Here is a 6,573-nt window from a genome sequence, read left to right as displayed (position 1 = left end):
GTGGCTCATGAAAGTCCATTTTATAATAATAATTAGATGATCGCATACATTGTTTAAATAATTTATTATTATTTTTAGCAATTTTCTCTTAGAATGGAGTTAGAAAGACACGGTTTTTTCAAAAATGTTCTACTTCTCCATTGTTTAATTAGAAGGAAGTGATAGCTCGTTAATGTTAACAAGAGTGATTGTTTAAACAATTTATTATTATTGTTGATAATATTCTCTTAGAAAAACGCTACAAAACTGCAATTTAAAAAAATTCACTTTTAGTCCAATTTTCAATCACGATAAGTTAAGTAATTAATTATAGTCAAGAAAATTAATTGTTTAAACAATTCATTATTATTAATTATAATATTATATTTGAATAATGCTATAAAGATGCTGTTTTTTTTTTATTTATTTCTTTTTGTCCAATTTTGAATAAAAGTGAAGTAATAATGAGTTCAAGTTGAACAAAACAATTGTTTAAACAATTTATTGTCATTATTAATAATATTATCTTTGCTTGATCAATAGAATTTGGGTTTTTTCTGAAATTTCTGGCTTTTTCTCCAATTGTCAATAAGAGTGAAGTAATAATAAATTAAAGTTAAACGAAATAATTCTTTAAACAATTTATTATCATTATTAATAATATTCTCTTTGCTTAATTCGTATAATGTTGCGGCTTTTTTTTTTAGAAATTTCTGACTTTTTGTCCAATTTTTAATAGGAGCGAAGTTAACAAAAAAGTTGCTTAAACAATTCAATATTGTTTATAACTATTTTGTCTTTAATAAGTGCTAGAAAGTTATGTTTTTTTTATAAAATCTTTACCTTTGCTTCGCCTGGTTAGTTATTGAAAATTAATAAATAAACATTTTATTGATTGATTAGGTATTATTCGCTGAATAATTTTGTTTACAAGATTCCATTACATAAAGATTGAAATTCAATATTTTTCACCTAAGAATATAAATTTATTATTTCTTTTGGAGTTATGTAATTAAATATTGGCTATTATTTCTATGATAAAATTAATTTTTTATTTAAAATATCTTCATTGCAATTATTCTTTATAATGTTTGCGATGTTGGAAAAAGAGTATCTGAATTCACTTTTCAAAAATATATCAATTTTCAAGCAAGCAGTTTAATTTTTGACAAAAAAATTTGAAAAAATAAGAAAAGGGGGAAGATTCTTGAAAAGAGGAAACAAATTAATATTCTTTAATAAGGAGAAAACGAGTTTATGGCTGGCCCCTCATTTGTCGCGATAAACTTATTTCTAAATTAATATTTAAGTTATAACAATGTTCCTAAATAATTTATCGTTAACCATAAAATGTGCAAAAAAAATCTGTCCACTGTACAGGCACATTTTCATACAAATAATTACTAATAGACAACTTGAACATTTCCCATCACTTTTATGAAAATTGTTAATTGTTAAAGCGAATGTAACCTATTGAAACAACTATTAATTCTTATTTTTTCAAGTAATCGTATTTCATGAATTAAATGTAATGGTTTATTACACTTTCGAAAAGAAAATTGTATTAGAAATATTATATAATTAATTAAAGAAATATTATTGTTTATTTTCAAAATTTCTCAAAATTGAGCTACAGATGTTCTCTCTTTTCTTAAATTGCTATCCTATGATACAATTATCATTATTATTTGCAAAAACAGCATTTTTGGAAAGACTATATTACTAATTTTTATTTATAAAAACAATGTTATTTATTTTTCCAAATCGTATTTCCTGAATAAAACATAATATTGAATAATTTTTAATAGAACTTCCGTTTCCGGCGTGAAATTGTTTGGTAGCGGTGATTGTGTGTTGCTGAATTTGGTAAATTCCAGTAAGATTTGAGGAGAGTTAATGAACAGAGTATGAAGGAAGCGTGTTTGAGTGAGAGTTTGAGTGATAATGATAATAGAATTGAAAATGTGAGCGATATTTTAAGTGTTTGTGTCAGTTTGTGGATTGCCAGGGAGGTTAGTTTGTTTGGCGTGTGAAGCAGGGAAATTTGTTGATAGGAAAAGGATTCGGACGGAGGGGGGAAGTAATGAGGAAAAACAGTAATAGAATCCACCCTTAAAACTCATAAAATGTATAGAACGCCACCGGGGAAGGAACAAATTTGAGCAGAAGAGAAAGAAGAGGGGGAAGACGAAGAAAAAGTTGACTGCAGAGGGAAAAAAGAACGTGAAAATTTACAGTTGTGTGAAGTGGGAAAAATGATGGTAAGAGTTATGGGGATATATGAGGAAAATCAGGAGAAACGAGGAAAGGAAATAAAGAAAGAAGGCGGGAAATGGTCGAGGTCAGGAGAGAAATTAGGAAATGAGAAGAATTCAGGGAAAAAATAGAAAAAAGGATGCAGTCGCTTGAGCAAAAATTAGAAAAGCAGAAAAAGTCTAATAAGAAGGTAGAGGAACTGGAAGTTAGAATAAAATAGATAGGAAGCTCAAATCGGACATTTGGAGGTGGGGAGAATGGGAATAGAAAGAAGGAAAGGCTGAGAAAAATGAAAGAAAGAATATAACAAAAAGAGCGGAAGGAAAGAAAAAGAAACATAGTGATCAAGGGTATAAGATTAGAAGGGAAGAAGTTGAACGAAGGGGTCGAAAAAGATTAATGCTAAGGTAGAGATTGAGGAAATGCGAAATGTGGAAAGGGAAGAGCGAAGAGGGGGGATAATGGTACTGGTGAAACTAAAGAAATGGAAACATAAGAGGGAGGAGATGACAAAGAAGAGGTTATTATATGGAAGTCAGAGTTAAGTATGGGAGAGTACAGATAGACGGAGTATGGTAGGATTAGGATGGAGAAAAGCAAGAAATAGTGAGCAATGAAGTGTCGGGAAACTGGGTGAGGAAGGAAAGAGGGATAGGAAAATAAGAAATAGTAAGAAGCAAAAAGAGACGAGAAATGGAAGTATGGAAGAATGGAAGGTGCGTTACTGCAATATAGCAGGATTAGAGAGAAAAACTAGGGAGTTTATGAGAAATTAGACACAATGGGATGAAGTAATAATGATGAAGACTGGGATAGATGAAAAGGGACGGGGAAGAGTAACGGGGAGGTTACCAAGAGGTTACAAATGGCAAGTTCAAAATGCAAAGAGGAAGAATAAAAAGGGCAGTGCAATGGGAGGAATGGTGATGCGAGTAAGAAACGAATGCTCAACAGGGAAAGATAAGAAAGAGAGAAAAAACAAAAAGAAGGATTGATAGTAGAAGAGGTGAAGATTGGAGAAGAGAAGTGGAAGGTAGCGGGGGCTTATGTGAACGGTGATATGCAAGAGAAAGCAGAGGAGATGAAAGAAATGATTGAAGAAAATAAAGAAGAGATTAGGCTGATAAAAGGTGGAGATTTCAATGCGAGAATATGACACAGAAGAGGAATGAAATGGGGAAAAGAGTGAGGAAGAAAATCCAAAGCTAAGGTACTAAATGGGGAGGAAAAAAAGTTGTTGAAGAGCTTGGAGGAGTTGGAATTTTTTTATCTCAAGCGAAAATATACTGGGAGATGAGAAAGGAGAATATCCACGCTTAGGAGATGAAAGGGGTACGGTAATTGATTATATGATAGTGGATTATAAGCAATAGAAATATGAATAAAAGAGGAGGAAATTTAAAAATGATAGGAAAAGGGGATTAGTCAAAGGAAGCAAAAGAACAGTTTATGGAAAAGGTCAGAAATATAAAAATGAGAGGGGAAAATGTTGTGAGGAGATGGAAAAAATGATAGGAGAAATAAAAATAGGATTAAAGTGCACAAGCATGAATGAAGTTAGTAAAGGGGGGAATAGAAGTGGATGTGATGAAGACTGTAAAGAGAAAAAAAGGGGGTCAGAAAGGAATTATGAAATTGGAGAAAAGAAAAAATTAATGGGGAAAAGTATAAGAAAAAAAGAAAGAGTATACTGTGTTGTAGGATCAAAAGATAGAGGAAGAGAATACAAGGCTTGATGAAGAGGCGGAGAAGGCTAGGACGAAAGAAGAGATATGGACGGTAGTATATAGAGAAAGAAAAAGAGTGAATGAAGATATTGAAATGTTAGAATGGAAGAAATATTTTTTGGATTTGCTAGTAGGTGTAGAGAGAAAATTTAGTAAGCGAGGAAAATATGGTAGAAAAAGAGATGAGGAAGAGGACATAACAAGGGAAGAAATAGTTAAGGTCTTAGGAATAACGAAGGATGAAAAGGCACCTGGTATAAATGAGATTCCAAATAAAGTATGGAAACATGGAGGGAAGAAACTAGAGGAATGGGCATGGATAATGTGTAATCGAGTATGGAGAGGAGAGGGGTGGCCAGAGTTATGGAAGGAGTATTATTACCAATAGTGAAGAAAGGGAAAAGAGAAGAGTTTACAGATTATAGGGGTGAGACCTTGATGCCAACTCTGTATAAAGTAAATGTAACGGTTTTATCGGAGGGATTCAAGAAGAAGTTGAGGAAAATAAGATAGAGCCACCGAATCAGACAGGGTTTAGAAAAGGAATGAGGGCGATGGACATCATATATGTTCTCAACTATCTAGTAAATAAGAGAAATAAAAGGAAAAAAGGGGCAATGGTAGCAATGTTTGTGGACTTAAAGGTGGCAATTGACTCATTAGATCGAGGCGAAATAGAAAAAGTTATGGTGAAAGAAGGGGATAAGGGAGGGATTATTGAAGAGAATATCGGAAATTTCTAGATATTTAATATATTAATATCAGACGTAGAAGAAGAAATAAGGAGAAAAGTTTGGGGAGAAGTTAGGATAGGAATGGAAAAGATATATACACTGACATACGTAGACGACATAGTGTTGATGGTAGATGATGAAGAAGGGATGACGCCCTTGATTACAGAATTTGAGAGATAATTAGATGGGAAAAAGTTGAATTTAAATGTAGAAAAGGCAAAGATAATGAGGGGGAAGGAGGAAATAATAGGCGAGCAAATGGAAGGGAATGAAGTTAGAAGAAATAAAAGATTTTAAAGAATTGGGATATATCTTTCAAACGAATGACGATCATGGAGCTCATATATGGGAGAAAGGATAAACGAAGCAGCAAGGGTGATGAAACAGACATAGGGAATAAGAGAAAGGAGGTCCAACAAAAATTGAAGAAGGAGAATGTGGTTATTCGATATGCTTGTATGGCCGGTATTAATTTATGGAACAGAGATAGGGGTTTGGAAAGAGATGAAAGATATTGAGAGTTTACAAGAAAAGTATATAAGGTGGACACTAGGGGCAGACTGGAGGACGCCAGGATATATGGCGAGCGAAGAAGCGCAAAGGGGTGAGTTAAGTATTAGAGCGATAGAGAGAGCATGGAAATTTGAGACGAAGCTAAGAGAGGGAAACAGAGGGGAGTTGGTGAGAAAGTGTTTGATGGAGGTTGAAGAGAGGGAGGACGATCGAATTAACGAGATGAGAAAAAGAAAGAAGGGAGTTATTTAATGTTAGGGAAATAGAAGACGGGACTGGAATAAACTATGAAGACTTGGGAAGAAGGACAAGGGAAAGGCGATGCATGGAAAGATGGGTGATGATTGAGGATTCAAACTACAATAAATGGTATAAGATGATAAAAAAGAAAGAAGTACCAAAGTATTTACAAAGGGGTGGGGAAAGAGAAGGTGGACAAGAATAGCAAGATGAAATGGAATATAAAGGAAGGTAGCAAGAGAATGTGGTTAAGATTCTAGGGGAGGATGGATTAGGAGAAGAATGGGTAAATGAGTTGGAGGGTGCTAGAGGAGAGAAGAGAGAGAATGAAAGAATTCACGTTAACATAATAGAAAATTGGAGGTATAAAAAAGTGAAAGAAAAAAGGAAACGGAAGTAGCTTAAATTAGAAGCGTAAAGATTGTAAGTAATGTTTATGTACTCGTAATAGTATAAGTAGACTAAGTTGCGTTTGCGTTCTCATGCTCTCTCTCTTTCTCGGTTACATTCTCGCTTTCGTTCGCTCGCTCACTCGTTTGCTAATAAGTCCTAAATTGCGCTATCACAGGAAATAGAGACAAGGAACTAGATATAAGACTGTATGTAAATAGTTGTAGATAATTGTGTATAGTAAGGATAAGAATTTAAAAAAAATATGTAAGCAATTGTGAGAAATGGAAGTCATGTAAACAATAATAATCTCAAGAAGAAATTTCTAAATCATGCTATTGTTTTTCTTCAAATTGCTTGCAATATAATTTTTTTAAAAACCTACAATCATGGAAAATCGTAAAAAAACATTCTTCCAGCAATTAATTTATTTATACAAAATTTTTTATTTGTTATATAATATTGAAATATTTTTGACTAATATTGCTTCATGAATCACAGTCGATTTCAACAATTTTCATGCTATTGACGAGCTCCGGGTACGTCAGAGAAAAAAAATTTGCTAATTTTTCTGTCATATTTATTTATTCATACAAAATTTGAAAGCCTTATTCAAAAATGAGACTCGCCATCTCTCTTAAAAATCTTATGAGCTTTTTCTCAATTTTTTTCCAAATCCGTCAATATTTGTGGGCTATACGCTATTTGAACCAAAAACGTAATTTTTGCAACTG

The sequence above is a fragment of the Belonocnema kinseyi genome, chromosome 3 (genome assembly GCF_010883055.1).
Source record: "Belonocnema kinseyi isolate 2016_QV_RU_SX_M_011 chromosome 3, B_treatae_v1, whole genome shotgun sequence".
NCBI lineage: Eukaryota > Metazoa > Arthropoda > Insecta > Hymenoptera > Cynipidae > Belonocnema > Belonocnema kinseyi.
Note: the sequence above shows the minus strand (reverse complement) of the source record.